Source organism: Lepidochelys kempii, chromosome 12 (genome assembly GCF_965140265.1).
Source record: "Lepidochelys kempii isolate rLepKem1 chromosome 12, rLepKem1.hap2, whole genome shotgun sequence".
NCBI lineage: Eukaryota > Metazoa > Chordata > Testudines > Cheloniidae > Lepidochelys > Lepidochelys kempii.
The window spans coordinates 7,738,685-7,762,992 of record NC_133267.1 but is presented as its reverse complement, the minus strand read 5'-3'; the positions used below and the strand labels follow the sequence as shown (position 1 = coordinate 7,762,992).

General features: G+C 49.0%; 1 protein-coding gene across 2 annotated transcripts in view; it reads left to right on the top strand.

Annotated features, from left to right (window-relative positions):
• Window positions 1–9,778: 9,778 nt before the first annotated feature.
• CPNE2 (copine 2) overlaps window positions 9,779–24,308 on the top strand; it is a 201,962-nt gene continuing 187,432 nt past the window's right edge. The window contains exon 1 of one of the 2 annotated variants that reach the window (XM_073307443.1): window positions 9,779–9,893. The gene's annotated coding sequence lies outside the window, so the exon portion shown is untranslated. Of the gene's footprint in view, window positions 9,894–9,957; window positions 10,414–24,308 lie in introns of those variants that run through there. The other variant, XM_073307440.1, reaches the window with a different exon arrangement.

Below are 24,308 nucleotides of genomic sequence, written 5' to 3'. Positions count from 1 at the left end.
ATGCAGCTAGTGCGAGTGTGGTCCCTTCCAGACGGACATTTAGTCATGCTGAATGTGTCCAATAAACCTGCCTGCTCTTTACCTGAATATTGAGTAGCTATGTGTAACTTAAATGGTCCTTGGAACACATGAATGGCAGTGGTACAGTGCTTCCAGGTAGGGTGACAGAATGTCCAGGAGGGAAGTAATTGCTGTGTAGAGAGGGGGATTATGAGCAGCTGAGTGTCAGAAGAGGAGCACAGAGCTCTGACCACCTCATGAGTGAGGAATCCCACCATGCCAGCGGTTAACTGCATCTCCAGTTTCACCTGTCCTGCGTAATACTGCGGAGCGCTCTGCAAGCCTCCTGTCATCTGAACACGGAGCGAAACCTCCTGTTGGCTGAACATGAAGCAACCTCGGACTGTGGGAATCGCAGGATCAGGCACAACTGATCCTTGGCAATTGCTAAACAAAAGGAGGCAAGGGAATCTTAATGCACTGAGGGCCAAATCCAGATCTGGGTTACACAGGGGCAAATCTGGAGTAAGTACACCAGAGTCAAGGAAGGAAGGACTGAATATGGGTGAAACCACCGAGGAGACTGAATGGGAGGGCAAGCTTTGCTCCCAAAGAGAGCTTCACAGAGAGGATCGGGCCCATTGGGGCAAAGATCCTGAGTCACCCCATAGCACTTAACTGTCAGAGAAGAGAGGTTCTGGAACAGCCTTCCAATAGCAGTAGTGGGGCAAACCACCTCACTAGCTGTAAGCTGGAGCTTGATACATTTATGAATGGGATGATATGGCCGGGTTGCCTGCAATAGCAGGGGGCTGGACTTGATGACTCAGGCCCCTTCCATCCAGTCCTGTGTCTCTGTGTACCCTGCCAACCCCTAAAACATCATCTTTGTTGCCATTGTTCTACACCTGCTGGAGGTCCTGCTTCCCTATGGGGGTAACGCCAGCGACCCTCCGTTAGCATCACGTGGGGAAGGAGAAGTCTGAGATCTATGGAGGGGAGGGACCTCATTGACATGAGAACCCCTCTGAACATCTCCAGACCTGCTCCCACAGAGCCCCTTTCCTCCCTTCCCATACCAGGCCTAACTGACCCCAGGACTCGTCAACTCCAGCTGCAGCGCCCTCTTAAATGGCTGCTGGGGACTTACGTGACCTGGTGACAAAGGTCGCTGAATTCAGTGCTCTGTCCACTTCTCTCTCCTCCTCCACTTTGAAGCATTAAATGACATTGGCAAATTGCACTGCTAAGTCCCCGATGCCCCAGCGAGCCCGCCTAGGCTTGGTTGCGCTACACCGTTGAGTTACGGGCTGCCAGAGTTGTCCATGGGTGGCAAATCCAGGTAAAAGAATTATTTGTATTCCAGCCTGGGAAACGGGATATGCAGCTCACCCCCCACCCAACCCATTTCTAGGCAGACCATTTTGGCTCTCTTTCTCCTATATGATCCAGAGTCAGATTCTTAATACCTCTGCTAGAATGAGCATCCCCAGTTGCCCCAGGGCCTTGGCTCAAGTTGCCAGTTGGCAGCTGTTATTCAAGGCTTTAGTGGCATGTGCCCTTCTTATCACATCGCAATTGCTGACTTTCCTCCACGATCCTTGCAGAAGCAGCCTAAGATTTGGTTTCCTAATCCTCAACTGCCTTTTCGCTGCAGCCTCCGCTCAAATGGTTCCTTTGCCATCTGTTTAATCCCATGTCCCTCCCACTCCTACTGTCTGCCGTACAAGGGGAAGCATCATTAAGGAGCATGGGGGGTGGCATCACGCATCACTTACACTGGTATAAATCTCCATGACGTTACTCTGGATTTACACCAATGCAGCTAGCGCAGAATCTGGCCCTACAACTCCCTTCCCCCATTGCCTCCCTGTCACACACATGAGACAGTTCTCCAGCACCCAGGGAAAACGTGAGGGTATCCTGAGCTGTCTTGCTCACGCTGAAGTCAATGGAAAACATCCCAGTGATGTCAAAGGGAGCAGGACTGGGCCCAGAGGAAGTGAGTGGCTGGGGACAGAGGCCCAGGTCCTCAAAGGCATTTAGGCTCCTAACTCCCATTGAAGTTAGGAGCCTAAACCCCTTCGTGACTCTAGTGCACAAATACTTCTAGCGGCTCCACTGCATGGCCCCATCCCGCATGCCACAAGCCCTGACGGTGGCCACCCACCCACCGTGCATGGGCAGCTGCTGCTCCAAGTCTGGGGGGGGCAGGGGCAGGACCGTGGGGGAGCAGCTGCTCTCCTTGGCATGCTCCCCTCTGAGCCTGGCAAATGTCTGAATGGCGTTAACGTAGCTCCAAGTGGCAATAACCTTCCCTGCCTGCCTGCACCTCCCCACCCCGGGAGAAGGGAGGGATGCCAATGCAGCTGGCCTCTGCAAGCGCCTGCAGGCAGGGGCCAGCTGCCACGTGTGTGCAGGGACAGCCTTTGCCATGGAGGGGCTGGCTCTTGCTGGGCTTTCAGCATCTTTTCGAGGTGGAATCCCTGCTCTGTTCAGGGATCAGAAGCCAAGCCCCTTTGTAGGGGGTTAGGGAGCGGTGTGGGTGGGGGCATACTCTTCTAAGCTCTGCCCCCAATAAGCTCCACCCCCCCAAATAAGCTCCACCCTTGTGAGTCAGCAGAATGAGATGCCACATGCAGTAGATTGGGCTGCTATTTAAAATTGGATCGTGCGTGTTCTCTGAGCTCCTCTAGGCTTATGCCATAAGCTCGGCCCTTTCTTGAATAGGGGGGGAAACAAGTGGTGGAATTGCCCAAATGCATGCCGGAATGAGACGTCTCATACTGCAAGCTGAGCAGATCTGTGACCTTCCCGCTCCTTCCTCGCCTTTATGAGAGAGTTAACAATCCTGGCATTTAACTTCTCACCAGGCATCTGTGTTAACCCCACACTAAGCTGAATGGGATAGTTTATATCGCTGAGCTAGTGTTCCAGCCAGGCTCGTTGCAAGTAGACATTTCTGCATTGGTTCCACTCCATTCACATTTTTGAAGTTTTCTTCACAACCATAACAGGTGGAGACTCTTTTATTTTTTAATGAAAGCTGAGATTCTGGAGAACAAGAGAGCAGGCTCAGAGAGGAGGTGCTGGCTGCTTCCAAGCCCTGCTCTCCAAAACCTCTCCCCCTGGGAAGCACATCCCCAGGATCACCATGTCGTGAATGAATTTCATGGAGTTTCCCGGGGAAGAGTAGGAGAAGCTCCTGATCATGGAGAATATCCTATTACTCTGCAAATTCAGGGCAATCTCACTTCCTGTTTGGCAGAGGAACCAGTTGAGAGCTGGACTTAACTAACTGACCTCATTGTTAAAGCCCTGGACTAGGAATCGGGCGATCAGGGTTCAGTTCCCAGTTCTGCCACTGATTCCCTGTGTGATCTTGGACAAGTCACTTAATCTCTGTGCCTCAGTTTCCTATCTTGTCTAGATATGTTAGATCTTCAGGACAGGGACTGTTTCTTACTGGTTTTGTACAACGTGCCCTTGATCTCAGTTGGGGCCCTGTAGGCATCGCTGGACTATTGACGATGATGAGATGAGAAGCATAATTGGATTCTTCATCACTCAGAAATTGCTTGTGTAACCCAACCAAGTCAGACTTTAAAATGGATAGCCCCTCCCTTTTGCACCTTATCAAAACTAGGAGATGAGGAATGTTGTTAGGCACCCAAACGCAATCAGGGATTCAAATTTGGTTCCAAAGGAACAATTTTAAGTGCAAAATCTAGCGGTTGTTTATTTAAAACAAACACACCCTTCATTTAAAAAAAAATCAATTGACTAGATTTTTCTTTAGGCCTGAAAACATACATTGGCCTAGCGACATCTGTCAGGGATGTGAAAAATCCACGTCCCGGAGCGATGCCGCTTTGCTGACCTAACCCCTGGCGCTGTGCTAGGTCGACAGAAGGATTACGTACGGCAACGAGAGAACCCCTCCTGTCACGGGCGGGAGAGTCTACACTGAACCGGTACAGCAGTAGCTGTGCCGTTATGGCGTTTTAAATGGAGACGTACCCTTAGACTTGTAAGGCCAGGTCTCCGCAACAGACCTACGTTGGTCTCACTACGTCGCTCAGGGGTGTGAAAAACCTACACCACTGAGCGATATAGTGATACCGACCTAACCCGCCATGTAGACAGCGCTATGTTAGTGGGAGAACTTCTCCCGTCAACAGGGCTACCACCACTCGGGCAGGTGGAATAACTACGCCGCCGACGGGAGACGCTCTCCTACCAACGCAGTGGAGTCTTCACTAACACACTACGTGGCTGTACGTGAAGACAAACCCGAAAACTCTTACAGTTGTAACAATTCTAGTGCCAGGAAAAAGGGGAAAGTGCCCCTTTAAAATCTTTTACAAAGCACCTAGCGAAGGGAGTATACAAACGAAGAGGAATAATTTAAATCAGAAACCTCCAAGGAGATTTGGTTCCGATTTTATTACCCCTTCTCTGCATCAAAAAATATCCTTCCAGGGCTGAGAATCTGTAAGCCAAGTTTCAGTCCCAAGGAGATAATTGGTCATAAAATACTGAAAATAGAGATTTAGAATAGTAAGTCTGACAGCTCCTTAAGTCCAGCTGAGTGAGTTATAGGCATAATATTAGAAAGCCAGGTATCCCTAGATAGTCATGATCACTTGCAGATATTCCCAATAGCTTCCACGGGCTGCTAAATCTTGCTTTTAAGGATAATTATTGTCTCTGTGTAGCTTTGGTTCTAGGAGATGCTGGAAGTGAGTTAGAGAATGCAACTATTCTTTAGGTGATCTCTGGTGAGTTCCTATAACATAAACCAATCTAGGCATAAATGCTCTGGCTTTAATCCAGCAAAGCACTGAAGCATGTGGTCCCTTTGACTTCAGTGGGACTACTCCCATGCTCAAGTGCTTTGCTGGATGGTACAAACCACTAATTAGGAGCAAATTCTACCGTCAGATAAGTGCCTGGTACTCTGCATCACTTGTGCACTCAGCTGAGTGAAGTATTAGGCCCTGAGAAAATTAACAGCCAGGGCTGGCTTCCATATACCTTAAGGCCAGAAGGTCATTGTGATCATTTAGTATGATTTCCTGCATAACAAAAGCCCTAGAATTTCCTCCAGGAAATTACCTGGTTATACCTTGAAAGACAGCACTGATCATGCAGAAATTGTTTTAACATGTAGCTAATCTATCCATCAGTTGGATGCCTTCCGAAGGATCTCCTGTATGGAGAATTTACAGATGCTCAAGTTCACTGAGCCCACCTGGGCACAGGTTCAGGGACAGGTTCTGGGCGCAGGTTCAGGGACATTTGCAAGAAGGACCTGCAAGCTGGGACGATGCTGCTAGCAACGGGCCACACTGGAGACCTGCACTGTGCCAGGAGGAGAGCTGATGTAACTGCATCACTCAGGGGTGTGGATTTTTCACACCCCTGCGCCCCTGAGTGATCCAGTGATACCGACCTAACGCCCCATGTAGACAGCACTGTGTTGACCGGAGAGCTTCTTCCACCAACATAGCTACTCTCTCTCGGGGAGGTGGATTAACTACGGGAAGCTCTCCCGTTGGCGTAGGCCTGTCTTCACTTAAGCCTAACAGTGGCGTAGCTACATCAGCGCAGCTTCACCGAGGCGGCGTTTTAAGTGTAGACCTGCCCCTAGGCAGAGCGAACGCAATGTGATATTAAGGATCTGCCTAATAAACCCAGAAAAGCCAGGAAAATCAAAGTCAAGCTGCAACCTTGTACTGCATCCTCCAGTTCCCATTTACTTTTGTGGCTCTCCCTTAACGCATCTTGTCTGCCATTTGACAGCCAGCTCTTCAGCCCCAGGAATGGGGTCTCTCTCTAGTAAGATATGTAAAGTGCCCTGTACACTGTGTGCTCTGAATAATAATGGTCCTTTAAAAACTGTAGACAGCAGAGGAAAAATAAGGACCTACCTTCCTAACCTCATTTGAAATACTCAGGACAAAAAAGGAAAAATGGCAATTTATTTTGCTGAAAGGCAAGGGCTGACCTTCCAAAGTGGGCATGATTGGCCTGTGACTCACTCCATCATGCTAATGTATAGTGTGCAAAGTGATCCATTGTCCTATGATTGATTCCCGGCTAGAGACCCGTGGTGGTGATTGCATTAGATGTTGTCATATGGGAAGACATTTACAGAAGCGCTCACCACCCACAACAAGGGCTGTGGGTTTTCAGAGGAGCACAGTGTATAGGGTGCACACCGGGTGCTGAGTGTGTTTGTTTAATTGGGCCCTTTTTTAGGTGCTTAAAAGGAAGCTGTGCTTCCTTGGAAAATCTCGATCACTTGATGATCACCTGTTCTGTTCATTCCCTCTGAAGCACCTGGCACTGGCCACTGTCAGAAGACAGGATAGTGGGCTAGATGGACCATTGGTCTGACCCAGTAGGGCCATTCTTATGGATGGAAGAATCCAGGGGTAGTTAAGGCTGGTGCTTTCATTGTCCTCCACAGACACAAAATCCCATCTTTCTCCTGTTAAAATTGATGGGAGTTTTGCCATCGACTTCAGTGCAAGCAGGATGTTTGCATATCTGTGGCTATTTGCAGGTGGTGACAATAATTTAAAGAGACAATGGCCCTGCTGGCAATGGAACAGTTCAGACTGTGTTTGTTTTTTTAACTTATGGGAGGAGGCTGCAGGTTCCAAATACCTGGAACCGTAGTTGGGCTATTTGCTGCCTTCCACCCAAGAGGAGGTTGAATTTTAGTGGTGCGCTCTGTGTGTTGTTTGAAAGGTGCTTTTTGATCAAAAGAGCTGCGTGAGCAGGAAGGATTCTTATTACCCAGTATATTGTAATGGCTTCGATGCTGATGTTCTAGTGATCTGGGGACTTCTATATTGACATATAAACCCCGCAGTGAGGGACGTGCTTGAGAGGTGTAGCATGTACTGGAGTCCAGAACCCTTTAGAAAACTGACACTTCATCCTGTACATATGCATTTAGGGTGCAATTAACCCGCTGGCCAAGGGCCTGTGATGCCCCATTGCTGGGCAAAACAGCTACACAAGGAGAGCCTTTGGCCCACCTGGGAGGCTGGCTCCATGTTGACTGTGCACATGCTGGCAAAGAAGGGAGTGTTGGGGGTGGTCTGGAGAATTGGGTCCTTACATTTGATATAGAGCTAATGGCTGGGAAGTTACCTAGGGAGGTGGTGGAGTCTCCTTCCTTAGGTATTTTTAAGGTCAGGCTTGACAAAGCCCTGGCTGGGATGATTTAGTTGGGGATTGGTCCTGTTTTGAGCAGGGGGTGGGACTAGATGACCTCCTGAGGTCCCTTCCAACCCTGAGATTCTATGAGGTGGAACAAAGAGGAAGCAGCTGCTATTCCAGCTCATGTTATGGGTTGGAGTTGAAACCTTGTTCAACCTGATGAGTGAATGTGCCCTTCATTTCCGATAGTTGTAAGAGATTGTCAAGGGGCTACACTTAAAATAAGGCCTGTTACAGTCTTCCCAGAAGCTAGCAGCATGTGGGTGGGGGGGGTCCACAGAGTATTGTAACCCCGGGGGGAACGTAGGTGTGTGTGAGAACAGCCAAGAACAGAGAGGCAGAGGCAAAAAGCTACCAGTGGTAGCTGTTGAGCACAGTGTAATCCTGGGAAAAGCTAGAGAGGCAGCATTTGGGTCTGCTGGTGAAAGTGGCTTGTGGCTGTAAGGTAAGAAACTGCTCCTTTTGTTTGTGGTTCCTGCTGCATTTGAAGAAGTAGGACTTTGCACATTCCTTGTAAATAAACAAGCTTGCCTGAAAGAGAATACTAGGCTCCATGCATTACTGCTTCTAACTGGAACATCCTCGGGGCCCCAAAATTTGAGTAGCCACTCAGGGCAAAAGTACTAATGAGGTCTTTAGCCCGGGGGGAGAGAGGCACAACAAGAACCAGTGGCTGGGAGCTGGAGCTGGACAAATTCAAACTAGTTTTTAACCGTGAGGATGACGAATCTTTGGAACAACTTACCCAGGAAAGTGGTGGATTCCCCATCTCTTGGTACCTTTTAACATCAAGACTGGATGCCTTTCTAGAAGATGCTTTAGTCAAACGCAAATGATGGGGTTAAACCGAGGGGTAACTGGGTGACATGTCCAGGGCTGTGATATACAGGAGGGCAGACTAGGTGTTCTAATGATCTCTCTTATGGCCTTAACCTCTGTGAATCTGGGTAGGGGAGGAAGAAAAGCTGAAGTAGCAATCACAGAAAAGCTGCTTTTCAGCCCCCTGCCCTTCCCTCTCGGGGCAGGGGATGTTTCTGACCACTCCCCAATCCTTCATTTGGTTCTTCTCGCCCAATCAGGTTCGTGCCAGTGTGGGTAAATTTCACCTTTTAAAGATTTTGCGTTTAAAATTCTTTAGGGCCTGATCCTGGCATCCATCAATGCCCCAAAGACTCATTGAGCCCAACAAGGGACCCTGCATATAGGCCACTGGCAGCATTAACCCTCTGTATTGCTGTTCGGAGAAAATTGCTTCCTTGATTTTCAGCTGCCAGGGAATCATCATATGACTAGCCAGCCGAATTCCAGTTATGCTGCGAAAGGTCATGTCAGTACACTGCAACATTTCAAAGACAGTATCTTAATTATAGATGGGTAAACAGTGAGGGAAATTATCCACTAGGATTTCAGCAGTTTCTCAAGAGAGTTGTGCTCTGACCACCTTTGCAAAAAGGAAATCCAAATTTGATTGTCTAATAGGTACGTATCGCACGCTCGTCACCTTCAGTAGTGCAGTAAGCACCATGACGACATCTGTCCCCTTTTGTTTGTTCACCTGGGGGAAGAAGCACGTGCAGTGGAGTGTTTTGTTTTGGAAGGCTTTTTCCAGTGCTTAATTTGTAATGAAAGAGATGCCGGGGCAGGAGCAATTTTATTACTTTCATAACTGATGCAGCAAGCTGGGGCTATGAACTGCCCAAGCCCAGAGGTACTAGGCCTCACTGTCACAAATTAAGCACTGTGGTTGGGCTTTTTAAAATACACAGTAGTAACATTTGGGTTTTAGAGAAGGCCTGGAGGGAGAGGCTGGTGTTTGTCCCTGCTTTCACCAGTCCAGAAGGGGAGGGGGGCGAACCATCCCCTGGGGCAGGTTACTTCCATGGAAGGTGAATTCTGGCTAAGGGGCCACAAGTCCGCCTTTTCTTTTGGCGGATACAGACTAACAGGGTTGCTACTCTGATAGATGAGATCTGTTTGACCCCAAAATGGAATTTGTTTCAAGGCAAAATAACTCATTTTAGGCTGAAGGGGTTTATAAAAGCTTAGATCATCCCAGGGGCACCAATCCCACCTGACCAATCATGTAGCTGGAATAGCAAAGCTTCAAAGGAATCCTCCCAGTTCCCCAAGAATTTGGGAAAGAAGAAACCTTTGGGGGCTAGTTTCAACTCGCGAACGAACCGCAGGCTGGTCAAACACACGCTTTGTGTGACCCAGTAGACGCGAAAGGCCCCGATCCTGCCATCGGATCCACGCAGGGGATCCGATGGCAGGATCGGGCCCTCCATTGGCCCTGTAGTTTGTTTAGAAACCTTTCCCCCGGGTCTCGTTAGGGACCCGGGCCGCTTCGCCCGTCTGCCCCAGCGGAGCGGGCTTCAAAGCCGTTCGCTAGGAGCCGGCTGGTTTTAAAAATACCACTTGCGTGGCATAGTTGAGCGCGTCTCTTGCACGGGTCCTTTGAGGGGTAATTATTTACTTGGGAAGGGCCAGCCCCCTCGACAAAGCTATTTAAAGTATTTCTTGCCCTCCAAGAGCCAGACCGAGACGGGAGCCTAGACTGGAAAGACCCCGCAACCCTGGGAAGCCCAAGCGGGGGGGGGGGACGGACTCTGTGTGGGTTAAAGAAGCAGTTTCTGAAAATCCGCCTCCGGGTGTCGGTACGTTTCAGGGCTTCCGAAGGGGAGGAGGGATTGACACACCGGGGACGCTGCCAGCCAGTCCCGGTGCAGCGTGCAGGGGAAGTGGCTGGAGGGGGGCGCCCCGCTGCCTCTCTCGGAGGCGGAGGGCCGGGGGCCGGCCGGCCGGGCGTGTGTCGCTGCGAGCGGATCCCACCCCTCGCTCCCCCAGTGCCGAGGCGCCGCTGCCGGGCGCAGCTGGTTCCCTGCTCGCTCGCTCGCTGCCGGGGGAGCCGCGGTGCCCGGGCGGCGGCGGCGGCCGCCAGCCAAGCGGAGCCCCGAGAGCGCCCCCCGGGGAACGGGGCACTGCCGTCCCCGCCCAGAGGGGCCGCTGCCTGGCCGGGGAGGAGGCGGCGGCGGCGATGCCCGCCCGCTGATCCCCCCCACCCCACACCCCGAGCCGGCGGGGCTCTCCGGGGATGCCCCAGCAGCTCCCCGCCGCGGCCCCCGCAGCTCGGTGAGGAGCCCGGGGCCCCACCGCCCGGACGGCAGCGGCACGGCGGTAAGTGACCGGCGGGCCGGGGAGCCGCGGTCTGCGCCGGGCCACCCGCCGCTTCCAGGGGCGGGGGGAGGCTGATCGCGGCAAGCCCCGGGGGGGACCCCCTGGGGGGCTACGGCGCCGCAGCGGGCTTGGGGGGGCCCCTCTCCGGGCTGCGGCACGGTAAGTTTCCCGGCAGCGGCGCTGGGCGGTTCACGGGGTGGGGCTGGATCTTGGCCTTACTTCTGCACTTAGTTTCAGTCCAGGAAACAGTTCGCCTCCGAGGGAGCGTTCCCGGCTGAAAGGGCTGGCTCTGCCCGACAGCCTCCCGCCTTGGCCCCGCACCGCCCCTGGGAGGAAGAGCCTTGTTTGAGCTGCACCCCGAAAGGCCGCTGCTGGGAAAGGGCAGGCTGCCAGAGGCGGCTTGCAACACGATCAGCCGCGGTGGGTTACCAGCGGCTGGGTCAGTTAAACTCCCCCTACCCGCTCCTGTCCACTGCCAAATGCAGGACCATGGCCCCTGTTGTTCCAGCCCTCCTTTTTGAAAAATTACCCTGGGTGCTGCCTTTCCCAGAGTCCACCTGATGACAGGTGCCTTGCGCCTGGGGTCCGACCCAGTGTAGCAATAACTGGGGGGGATCCCTCCTGGTGGAGATGATAGTTAGAGCGGTGGGTTTTTTTTTTTTTCCCTTTTAAAGCGACTGAGCTCTCACGCCATCTACAAATATGAAACAAAATCCAAGTCTTTAAGTGCCTTGCAGGGAGAATCCATCACAGCGCATGGACTGTGGGTCTGTCTGCTGTGTGGAAGGGAAAACATTGTCTTTCTCTTGCAGCTTCATCGCTGCCCCTGTGTATATGTGTGCTCTGTCGCTGGAGGGGAGAGAAAGAAAAGGCTCTGTTAATGTTGGTAGGGGCCCACACCCGTCCACCCTTAATGTTTAAAATACCACCCAGACATGAGCACGAACCTTTTCTCCGCAGCAGCTCTGGGACCTTCAGGGAGTTGTTTAGAGTTGAGGGTATAAAGCCCGTTCCTCTCTCTCACCATGTGCCACAAATCCAGCTTGCCTTCCTCAGGCCTGTAACGCAGCTTACTCGGGACTAGTACTTTGCTCCCACTCTGGCTGTCTCCTCTGTTAAGATAGAGCACTCTTCAGGGCACCGTGTGTTCATAACAAGCCCAGTGAGGCCCCGATCTGGCTTGTAGCCTCTTGGCTCTGCCATAGCATGTGGTTATAGCAGCCCTGTTGACGTTGACGGGACTGCTGTTGTGAGTGTGGCCATTTAGGATTGAGCCTGGATTCACGGATGCCCAAAAACTTAGGTTGGAGAAGAGATCAGTGACCCACTTTGCATTCTGATGGTTAACGTCCGGAGGCCCTGGACTTGGTGCTGTGAGGTGTTGGATGTCTTTCTGGTAGCTCAGTGTACAGGGCCCCCCCTCTTTGCTCTGCCCCACTTGCTGTGGGTTGGGAGTCAGAGTGAACGGCAGCCAGCTGGTGAGCTACAGGGCGGAAGGGCAAAAGTGCTTGTTTGCCAGCAGTTTGTGGTGTGCCTTCATTTTTGTACCCTTGGCTGTTGGCTATTCTCCTCAATGCTGTTTGCTTTGTAGCAGCTGGGTCTGCTGGAGCCTTCGTGGGTGAGTCACTATTTTGTATCGGAGGTGGTGGGAAGGGCTCCCTTTCTTAGTGACAGCTCTGATTGCTGGCTGGGTGTAGGAAGTCCATCATTTGAATGTAGGGCAAGTAACTGAGCTACCAACAAGTCGCACACTCCAACGCTCCATCTAGGTTTTGGATACACTGAATGCCATGAACACCTGGTGAATGAATTGAACAAGGAAAATATTTTCCCTTAGCTCCCCCTATTGCCAAACTAAGATCCTGATCCTCTTCCTCATGTGAGTAACCCTTACACACGTAGCCCTGTTGGAGTCCAGGGACTGCATGGAGCAATCCGGATGAATGTCACCAGGGAAACTGCAGTGGTGGGAAACTTTCCTGTCACCAGGGAAACTGCAGTGGTGGGAAATTTGTGGCAAAGAAGGCCCGAGGGCCAGATTCTGATTTTTGCTACACCTCTGTAAGGGTCTGATCCGCTTCCCATTGAAGTCAATGGAAAGATTCATCTCAATGGCCTGTGGATCCAGCCCTAAATCAGGTGTAATTTCACTGACTGTACTGGAGTTGCTCCTGAATGATGCTGGAGGAACTGGGGTGAGAGTCTGGCCTTTAGTGTAGACACGTCCCTAGAGTTCACCACTCTGACCCTCGGTATTACTGCAGAGCTCTGTTGCTCAGCTCCTGCTCTCTGTTAGCTTCCCTTGTAGCCAGGGAGTCAACTTTGCAGTTCTCAGGGTTGTTAATGAAGTTTGTTGGCTGCTGACAGTGCAAGGCCCAGAATGTTGAAAGTCAGGGGAAAAGTTACAAGAAACATCAAATCATGTATTCCTTGACCACAGTGGCAATGTTCAGTCTGTCACAGGACATTGTCTGTGCTCCTTTAGTGGATCAGAAGGCATTTAGGCAAGGAACTACGACAAACAGAGTCACATTAATAGCAGCCGTGAATAGACTGATCTAAGTAAGGATGGCTTAGAGCAAGAGCCTTTGACATCTTAAAGGGACACTGTCAAAATAAAGGGCTAGATCCTTAACTGGTGAGAATCAGTGTAGGGTAGAAACATTGACTTCTGATTTACTAAGCTAAGGGTCTGCCCCAAAATCATAGTTAAGTGTCTTGTTAATTTGCTTAAGTTAGTGCCAACAAGGGTAATTAAAACATAAATTTTAAAATAGAATGTAGCTGCTTCATTTTTGCTCTTCATTCAGTTTGAAGAATGAAACTAGATTCGCCTGTCCCTGCATTGGCATTGTCCTGCTTTTGCTTACACCAGTTTTACACTGCTGTAAATTCACACGCTTCCATGAAGCTGCTCCTGATTTACATCAGTGTGGGTGAGAGAAGTGGGAGGATAATCCAGTGGTTCGGGTGCTAATCTGCCACATGGGAGACTGAAGACCCGTTTCTTGCTCTGAAACAGACTGCCTGTGGGACCGTGGGCAGCTCACTTAGTCTCTCTGTGCCTCAGGTTCTCCGCCTGCCCAGTGGGGATACTAGCATGGCCCTACCTTGCAGGGGTATTGTGTGGATAAATACACATCTGATGGTAATACAGCCACGTGAGTACCTAAGATAGACAGAATCAGGCCTTTAATTCCTAGTTACTTTCACTGTCTGGGTGCCATGTTCTAGGAGAGGGCTATTGGGCTTAGGTTTATATATCTAACTTTCTTTCTTTCTTTATATTGGATTGTATAATGCCATTAAAACAGCCATACAGCTGGCGTCTAAACTATTTACAGTGAGGTGACCCTTTGTTGAACCCTGACGTAGAATTTGCAAAACTATTCCATGGAGTGTATGGATTCAGGAAACTGAGATGCCCTAAACCGTGTACGTACCATACGAGGCTAGATGGACCCCATGGTTATAGTGACCTTCCTTGGGAGTGCCTTTGGGTCTCTGCAAAGGTGAAGTCAGACGCTCCTTCCCCTTAGGGATGAATTCTTTGGTTACTATTCTGACACATCAGGTTTCAAAGTGAGGCCTCTATTCTGAAGGCTGATGCACCCAACAAACTGTTTCTTTGAAGCTGCACGCTTCCTAACCCAGAGTAGCTTCAATTATGGAGCTGAAGATATTGTCACGCTCGTGCATGCATAATTGTCAGTGCACCGTCAGCACACAAGTGTCTCTGCACAGGGTGAGGCTACCTTAGGCCAAGATTTTCAAAAGTGGATGTTTAAAGTTAGACTCGTAAATCCATATTTATGCAGCCCAACAAGTGGGTTGGATTTCAAAAAGCTGAGCACCCAAGCTTGCTGAGGACAAAACAGAGTGGATACAAATGGATGACTTAATTGGATGATTTAGTTGGGGGTTGGTCCTGCTTTGGGCAGGGAGTTGGACTAGGTGACCTCCTGAGGTCTCGTCCAACTCTAATCTTCTATGATTCTATGACACTTTTTTGGAAAAATACAAAATTGGATTTTTTTGTTATTTAAATTATAAGAAGTTTCTCATTTTAAAACAAACCTGTTTAAAATCTGAATTTACTCCAAAATGTTAAGGCCTAAACGTCTTCTAATGTTTTAAAAAAATTAAGTAAAAAATAAATAACTAAATCTCTGAGCCTCTATCACAAACTTTGAGTCAAAGGCTGCTCTTCAGGAATCGGGGGGGAAACATCTAACTTTGGAGGTTGAGCTTTATAAACATGACACAGTAGAAGACTGTCTCATTTTCAAGAGATCTAGGCGAGTAGGAACTTAAGCTCCAGTCACTTTCATTTAGGTGTGTGTGACAGTTTTCCCAGGCTGACCCTGATATAATGAGTTTAATTCATGGACTACAGTTAATCCCTCTGTTTAGTAAATGGTGAAGCATCTTTCGATACGAGAAGTTTGTGTATCGAAAACACCTGAAAGTTGTTTAAAAATAAATTGTATGTGCTGTTTTGTGTTTCATTACATTCCAGTTGCCATCTTAATACAGCTTGATACAAATAATGAGCAAAAAGTTATCTAGTAAATGAGCAATGTATCATTCACCATTTCCTGACATACTGAAAATGTACAATAAGAATACAAAAATATCAAGCTATATAATTGCTTAAAGACATGTATATAGTTATAGGGTACCCTCCTAGATAGCAAGATGTACCAAATCTCATGTAAAGACTCTATTTCACTGTAAATGTTTTAATGGTTATATCAGCTAATGGGAACACATCTTTCTTTAGAAAATAACTCCAGTACGAATGGAAAAGTGGATTAAAATTGATTATTTAAATTGAGGCTTTCCACATGACGATTTAACTCACCCCACCCCATGCTCTTGTTTGCTGAAATCCAGCTAAAGCAGCTATGCTGAGAAAAGCATCAAGTTTAAGTTGGTTTAGCTAGTTCGCATTTGCTAAACCTGAGCTAAACTTGGCCACTTTTCTGGGTCAAAACAAACCCTGAGGTTGTCAGTCTGGCCCTGAGCTTTTTTAATATATGGGGAAACAAATGAATTGAAGCCTCGTTTCCAGACCTTCCTCTCTGCAAACACACACCCCGGTCAAATTATACCTGGGATTTATCCCAGGCCAGGGGACAATTTTGTGGGAGCCTTTTGCTTAAATTATTACCCGCCTATCATTGCCTCTCAGGATTGGATCCTAACCCTGCAGCTGTTAAAGGGTCTGTACCGGCTCAGCATTCCCTAATACTACCCCTGCTAGGTATGGGTTTTTTAGAATGCATTAAAATGACCTTTTCTGGAGTAGAGTGTGTCTAAAAACATTGGTTTGACAAGGAAATTGCGACCTACAGTCTGAATGGCTTTGTTGCAGTGTGGCCTGCATTGTACTGGAGAACAAGCTTCTTATCTGATCCCTCCTGCCTGGTGAAAGGAAAACAAGACAGCTGAATCTCCAGTGATGTTAAATTACATGTGTTGGCTTGGAGACGCAGCTTGTAATTTTAAAGGCCTTCGGATGTGGCTTTTCCTCCTGCCTTGTTCTGCGTCTCTTTTCTCTTCCCAGGTCATGGTGGACAGGTTGTGTCGCCCTCGAGCTATCTGATTGCATGGTATTGTGAACTGACCAGTGCAGGAGCAGCCAGGGTGGATTAACAGTTCTCCCCGTTTGCTGTGATAGCATTGTCCATGGGACTTTGAACCTGGCATTTTTGTTGCTTTTAAGTGCACCGAGAGTGATGATATTAGTCTCCGAGCCAGTAATAACCTAGGGCCGGATCCTGCTCTGGTTAAACTCTGTGGCAGAACTTCCATAGATGTCCGTGGAAGCAGGATCAAGCCCCTGCCCCTGACTTGAAGTGCTAACTTCTGGTTTGAACTGACTGGATTCAGGGCCTAATTCGGCTCTTGCTTGCGGTGTGAATCAGGAGTTATTCCGGTGAAGTCCGTGGAGTTCCATGAGTGGGATACCAGTCTCCGGGAGAGCGGAATGAAGCCTTCAGTCTGTTGTTCTCTTGAGACCAGTGTTGCCAGTTGTCGCAGTTTGTGTGCGATTCCTTGAGGATCTCGGCTTTCATTGAAAAGAAAAAAGAACAGGAGGACTTGTGACACCTTAGGGACTAACAAATTTATTTGGGCATAAGCTCACTTCATCGGCTGCAAGTACGTTTCTAGCCTTTGCCTTGGGTGGCAAAGAAAAGCTTGAAAATGTGCTTCCGAAAGGCTCACAAAACAGAAAGGAAATAGAAAGAACCTACTATTGTTTTAAGCAAATCTCTGTTTATACACATTTTGTAAGGAGAGTGATCACTTTAGATAAGCTATTACCAGCAGGAGAGTGGGGTGGGGGGAGAGAAAACCTTTTGTAGTGGTAAACACCCATTTTTTCATGGTTTTGTATGTATAAGAACATCTTCTGTATTTTCCACAGTATGCATCCGATGAAGTGAGCTGTAGCTCACGAAAGCTGATGCTCAAATAAATTGGTTAGTCTCTGAGGTGCCCCAAGTCCTCCTTTTCTTTTTGCAATGACAAACTAACACGGCTGCTACTCTGAAATCTGTTTGTTCATTCATTCATTTTCATTGAGGAGGGAGGGGGCATGACTCATGATTTTTGAATGCTTTCGATTGGCCATGCTGTTTCTTTGCTGGCCATTCAGCTCTGCTGTGGCTGGTGATATAGGTTTCATCACAGGTGCAGGGTAAAATTTTCAAAAGCACCTAAGTGAAAGGAGCCCAAATTCCACTTTCAAAAGCATCTTAGTCGTTTGGGCTCCTAAACCACTTAAGCCTTTTTGAAAATGGTAGTTAGCTGCCCAAATCACCCTCCGTCTCTGAGATTTGCTTTGCCTCCAGTTTTCTACATTGCCTCCGGGACCCAAATTAAACCCTGGTGTAAGCTCTGACACCACAGACTAATTTGGCCCAAGGTATCTCTCCCTACACACTGAATTTCTGCCCCGTTCTAATTGAGAGCCCACTTCCATTTGACAGGCTTGTTTATGGAATGAATATGCAAAGAAACCCGGTGCTTAGACTTGCTCGTTACGGTGTGTAAGGAGGAGGATGACCGTGACCCTGTAGGAGCTAGACCTGGTTGAAACTTTGGAATCGTAAACCTGTGTGAGACCCTGACATTCTGAAAGAGTTTTTGTTCTGAATGGGAATGACAACCCACATTTCGAAAGGAAATTCTGAAAAAATTCCCAAAGGGAAGAATCAACATGTTTCCATTCCGTTTTCCCAACCCAGAACAGCCGGCTGCCCCAAGTCCCTGGGCACCCCTGACTGCAGGGGCTTCCCAAGGCATCCCCCACCACAGAGTGGGGACCCTAGAAGCCCTGAGCGGCTTCTGGCGCTTCCAGACTCCCAGTGGCACGACAGGAAGCCTAACTCTGAGACGGGTTGACGGGAGCCTGCAACCCTCCTCCCACACCCCAACCCACTGCCCCCATCAAATTATCTCGCTTTATTTTCATTTACTTCCCATTACTTATAATATAGGAGGAAGAAAAAAAGAATGGGGGGGCGGGGAGATAAGAGAGAGTGTTCTTTTTCTTGGCTCAATCCCGGGGGGGGCTGAAAATGAAGATGTGCACAGGGCCCCACTAACCCTAAATCCACCACTGCACAACATGTGTCCTCATGTCATGCTCCCTTCTCCCCGCTCTGTGTACATTTCACTTGAATAAGGAACCAGGTTTTGACTGGCTGTATGTGACAAAATACTTCTCGGGTCACCCCCGTGACGAAGTGAGGCATTTCACCCTGTTATGTTGCATCTGAGTCTTACTGTCCTAAACTAATACTGTGAGTACCTCCGTTTCTCCGTGTACGGCACCAATGCCTAGTTGGTGGGACTTGGGTGTGTGGCTTTTGCTGAGGCCTTCAGGGCAGGTGAGGCTGCCCAGCTGCCTGCATGTAGGTGATGGCCGATGCCCTTTGTAACCTGAGAACCAGGAGGGGGATGCGGCCAGGTGACACTTTGCCTGGGAAGCGAGACAAAGACCGGAGGAGAAGCAACAATGTGTGTTGGAGGCCAGGCAGCGGGGTCCAGAGCAGTCTGCTGTGGGAGACTGGAGTGGGGAGTCCAGGGGGTCCAGCCTAGGATTCCGCCAAGATGGACTTGGCTGAAAGTCACTGATTTCTGTGTTAACAAATTCTGTTCTATCCTGTGTACCTGTCGACTAATAAACCTTCCGTTTTACAATGCTGGTTGAGAGTCACTGTGGAGTTGGGGTGCAGGGCCCTTTGGCTTCCCCAGGAACCCTGCATGGGCAGACTCGCTGAAGGAAGCGCATGGTGAGAACAGGGATGCTGAATGCTCTGAGGTCAGACACAGGAAGGCTGAAGCTGTGTAAGCTTCTTGCCCTGGCGATGGTATGCTCCACCAGCGTCCTGGCTGGCTTCATACGGAGCAGTTCCAGAGCATCGGCCCGGTGACTCCGTGACAGCCCCACGTGACACATCTGGGCTGTTGCGGACTGTTTGGAAGAAGCTGGGTTATGCCACTTCTTCACCCAAAACTTCTTTCTTCCCAAAAGGTTGTGGCCTGTGTCACCAGTCCTCTTCCTTTCCGCAACAAACAAACCATTTAGGGTAAACAGAAGTGGCAAAGGGGAGTTTCAGAGAGCGAAGCTGCAGCTCCTGTGTGTTGAGGTGTTTTCTGTGGGGCTTGTGTGGCTGGGCTGTAAGCCACTGGACGGGTCAGGTGAGGCAGGTCTGTTTGTGTCACTGAGGGCTGTGTGGCTGGGACCCTTGGGTTTTTGAAAAGGATCAATGTTTGAAGTCTGAATGGTTAATCCCTTCCTCTTAACAAGGGAGTAGAGCAGACAAGCAAGTCTTAGTATATAGATTGGTTGCCAGGTGAACAGGAGTGATAAACATTCAAGTTTCAGTGGGAGTTTAGAGAGGGAGTGTGATTCCTGTTTTAGATATGGCTCTATACCACATAAAGAATGTGGATGATGAGAGAACAATTACAGTGGCCTGCCTTGAGTGTGCGATGTTGTCTGTTCTGCTAGAAGACAGAAGTGATTTCAGGTGTATGATGTACAAGCTGGTGATGTACATGATGTACATATTGAAAGAGAAGATATGTGGGCTGGAAGCACAAGATTCAACATTGTGCAGTATCTGAGAAAACAAAGACTTCATGGACAACCAGATTTGGAAACTGCTGTAACAGATGCCACAAGGCGAAGGTTTGGTGAAAAAAGAACCAGAGAGAGAAGAAATCAGAGAGATGGACTGGAGATTTGTGACCAAGAGGGGAAAGAGAGTCAGGAGGCATTGAACCCAGGTAGAAGCATCAAAACATTATCAGATGCTCAGTAAGTTAACTCTGGAAGACCCTGTCTCTGGAGGACTAGAACAGAAAGCGATAGGGGACATATCTGATAGGCATCCTTGCTGTATGAAGCAAGCAGCTATGAAGAGGGTTCTTCAGCCATCCTAAGAAAGCAAGCAATCCTCATCAGCAACTGCATATTAAGAAGAGAAGACAGAGAATTTAGCAAAAGACACAAGGGCAATAGGACAGCATGCTGTCTCCCTCTAGCAAAAATATAAGATGTCTCTGGGATGGGTTCCCCCCAGGGTGCCATTTGGAACTGGGTTACCACTGACCCCACCTGCCTGGGACCCCTATACACTGTACTGCTGAGGCAAGCCAGCCCAACCCTCCCTCAGGCTTCAGACTGCACTTTACCAGCACAAATACAGGTAGGGACACACCCCGCTGCAGCTTTACACACAGATGCTGAGATCAGCTCTGCATGGGAAGGCTCAGCCAAGGAATTGCCCAGTACTCAAGTGCACACCCTCCTCTAGAGGGTAAACCCAAAATTATACCGTCTTCCACTGCACAGAGAACTGTACAGTGTAAGCTCATAAAATTTGCCCCCTCCCTCAGTGTGCAGAAAGATATGCAACAGCTTTCTACCCCAAGTTATAATTTCCATACACTGGTTATAGACAAAACAAAATCAAGTTTATTAACTATGAAAGATAGATTTTTAAGTGATTATACGTGATAGCAAACAGATCAAAGCAAATTACCTTAGTAAGTAAACAAAACCGTAAACTGAACTCAACACACTAGATAAGTAGAATATGAATTAGCAAATTCTCACCCTGAGTGATAAACAGGCTGGCAGATTCTTAAGGCACAAGTTTCCTTGGCTTTCCCAGGTTTTAATAATCAGGCTAAGAATCCTTCTAGCCTGGGACCATCACTTCCCACAGTTCAGTCCTTGCCCCTCAGGTGTTTCCAGGTGTATTGTTGTAGGGAGAGTGAGGTCCCATCATGAAGTTGTTGTCCCCCTTTTATATCTTCTTCCCACTTGCTGGAAAGCTCTTTTGCTGTGACATGGGTCAAACAGTTTCCGTTGTGCAGTGCTATCTCTGAGAGGTTTCTGTTGTACACAGTTACTGGGGTAATCCTTGTGCTCGTGCATTTCCTCAATAAGCCACAAACATTGTTTGACCATTTTACTGTTGTACCTGAAAGGCTGCTTGTGGGTGTGTTCAACCTCATAACATAACTCTTTTCTTTTTTTCAACCATGCAGCTGGTGTAGGGAAACCAACAGCCCTGGTTTCTTCAGAGAAACAGCTGGCTGGCTTGGCTGTTAGCGGAGATGAGCAGAAACCAAGTGCAGTGGAATTCAGAGGTGGTGTTTGTACTTGGTTCTCGTGTCTGGGTCTCTTGCCTGTTGCTTTCTTCATGCCTGCAGATGCTCTCGTCTTTTCTTTTCGCCCCGCCCCTCCAAGGTGATTTTTTTCATCAAACAACCTGCCTTGATTACGCATTTCTATCCAAGGTACTTCGATGACCCCGTTATGGAAGTGTGTGAGCACCTCATGACATTACTGTGCGGGAGGAAGTCCCTGCTTTAGATGTGGGGAACTGAGGCAGAGAGGGTAAGAGACTTGCCCAGGGTCACACAGGAAGTCTGTGGCAGAGCCAGGGATTGAATTCTGGCCTGCTGAGTCCCAGGCTGGGACTGTAACCACTGGACCATCTTTCTTCTCTGACTCATACTGGTGTAAATCAGGAGTAACTTCATCAGAGTCTATGAAGTTACACCAATATGAAACTGAGGTGAGTACAGGAACATACTCAATAAACTGGTGCTGACTTGTGTGGTTTCATTCTCCAGGATGAAGGAAGAGCTGGAAGGACACAAACAGTGCAGGGAAATGAAATGACTATATTATATTTTGAAAATAATGGTTGTTTAATATTCTCATTGAACCGTGGTCTCCTGGAGTCTCAGGCCAGTGCCATAAACTCCAGGACCGTCCTTCCTCTGTGGACCGATGAAGTGTGGTGTAGTGGTCAGAGTGCCAGGCTCCTGAGTTCAAATTCTACCTTGGCCATTGCCTCACCATGGGGCACTAGGACAAGTCTCTTCATCTGTTTGTTTCCGCTTTCTCATCTGTAAAATTAGAAGTGAGTCAGAGCAGCAAGATCTGGGTTTCACACTCCTTAAAGTTCTGGGTCTTTAGATCCAGGGTTTTGGTTTGGCCCATTAGGAGGAGAGAGCAGGGCCAGCTGTGAAATTCTAATCCAGTCACTCCACTGCCAAAAGCAGGGTGTGTTTGGCTCAGACCCATCTCTGAGTACAATAGTAATAACACTTCCCTGCCCCAGGTGCGTGAAGTGGGGGTGTGAGGTTTAATTTATTTGTGCTTGTAAAGCACTGGGATCATTAAAAAGCACTTTATAAGCGCTCAGCAGTGTTTATTGTACTAGCAACAATTCCATGTGTCATAGGAGCTCCGTTAGCATGACTAATAGTAAATAATATATTTTACTTCACACTCCCGTAGCACTAGATCCTTCATTCAAGGATCTGGTGCCTGACAGAATAAACACGATTGTGCTGGCTAAGGATGAGGCACAGACAGATGGTTCCACCGACTTCATGGGAGTTGGATCAGGCCCCAGGAGACTTGCTGAAAGTTGTACAGCAAACAAGGCAGAGTTGGCAACTGAATCCAGAAGTCTTGTCTCTGAGGCCTCTGCTGTATCCATTTGAAAGCGGAGGAGCTGCTCAGCAAATGGGTGGTGAGCACGTGTGTGTCATGCATGTGATTGTGAATGTTCCCCTCCCCCATTTTTCACGGATATTCCATTTTGTCAGCCCCTCTCGCATACGAGCCCCATATGCCCACTCCAGCTGCGTGCCTTCACTTTTTGCCACGTTATGCCCCACAGACAATAACAGGTCAGGACCCTTTCATTGTCCTGCTGAGCAGAGCGAGCCCTGGGTGGCAGAACCCAGTCTGTGGCTCATCGACATCTTGATTCTCCTTTTGCTTTTCCATCCCTTTACCTACAGCTTTTGCCTGGCTTTGCTCTGCAACCTCTGCTGGCTTGGTGCCCTCTGAGACGTACTTTGCTCTCTGCAAGAGGTCTGACATGAGATAGGAACCAGAGAGCAGATTGGAGAGAGGGGATAAGTCATGGCTTAACAGCACCAATTTCCACTCCTCCTCTAGTATTAACATGGGGCAAGCCTTTTGCTTGTCCCACCTGTGACCTCAAGTGACTTGCTGTCTGCTAAATCTCTCCTTGGCACTCTGGCTTTTCCTTTCCTGGTTCCTCACAGACCCTGTATCTACCAAACAAAGGTGGTTTCTTTGATGCTTAGACCTTAGTCAGAGTCATGCCCTCTGAGCAATGTAAGCCAGGGAGAGAGAGTGAAGCAAAGCTGTGCGTGCCACTTTTGGGCCTCTGGGATGTTGGATGTTGCCAGGGCCGGATTGGCCCCTGGGGCAAGCTAGAGCAACCCCATATACAGCTGCTGCCCAAGGTTCCCATGGAGCCGTCCGTCAGCCCAGAATAGCTGCAGTGCCAAGCACTCTGGCCACACCCTTTTCCTTCATAGGCCTGTCCATGGTATCCACCTAAGCCAGGATTTTCAAGTGAGGAGAGTTTAGGGCCCCATAAGCTGTGCAGGAAGCAACCCCCTCTGGGTGGGTGGAGCTACCTGACTTCCAGCCCCTGTATTCTGTCGGTGGTGTAAAGGGGTGAGAATGTGCCCCAGGGCCTGTGGGATTGGGAACGAGAGAGCCACTCGCCTGTTTGTGAAATGCGGTGCAACTGGCAAACCCAGCCATGTCTCCGGGATTGCTCAGGAAGTCCTGTCTCCAGCAGCAATTGTCTGGTGGTGGCAGGAAAATCAACCCCCCCAAGACTGAAAAGTCCTTGCAAAAATAAAAATTCAGATAAATCTGTAGCGTGAGGAGCGAGTGACAGGGATTTGGAGCAGAGAATTTCCCAGGAATGTCAAGCCTTAAACAAATAAACTTACACCCAGTGTAAACGCCCAGCTGGCTAGCACGGCAGAAATGAAGGCTCTCAGGAGCCAGCTGGCTGCCTGCCATCACTTCCAGGAAGGGGAGTAGCTCTGGGATGAGCTGGGAAGCATCCACCCTTCCCTAGGAGGGCGCAGAAAGACAGCAGAGACAACATAGTTTGAGGAGGCCCGCTGAGGTTCCCGTGTGGGTAAAATCAGTTTCCCATATTGAGGAAGCACCCTGGGATCAGCAGTCTGAAGAAGATCAAGGACAAACCACAAGCGTCTGTAGGTATCTAGCCTGTGCCTTCCTAGAACAAGAGAATAATCCCTTCTGGACTCCCCTGTTTGACTGCCTTGAACACCTAGGGGTCTCCCATCTAAGCACTGGCCAGGCACCTCCCCACTTTGTGAGAATTGTGAGATTGTGTGACTGCAGGAGGCTTTATTTCTCCTGAAGCACCTGGCATTGTTCAGCAGCAGAGACTTGTTAGAGGGACCAGCAATCTGTGCTTGTTTGGCAATTCCTATACTCCTGCCTGACTGCAAGAATGGAAAGGCTAGCAAGGGATGGGGCACAGAGT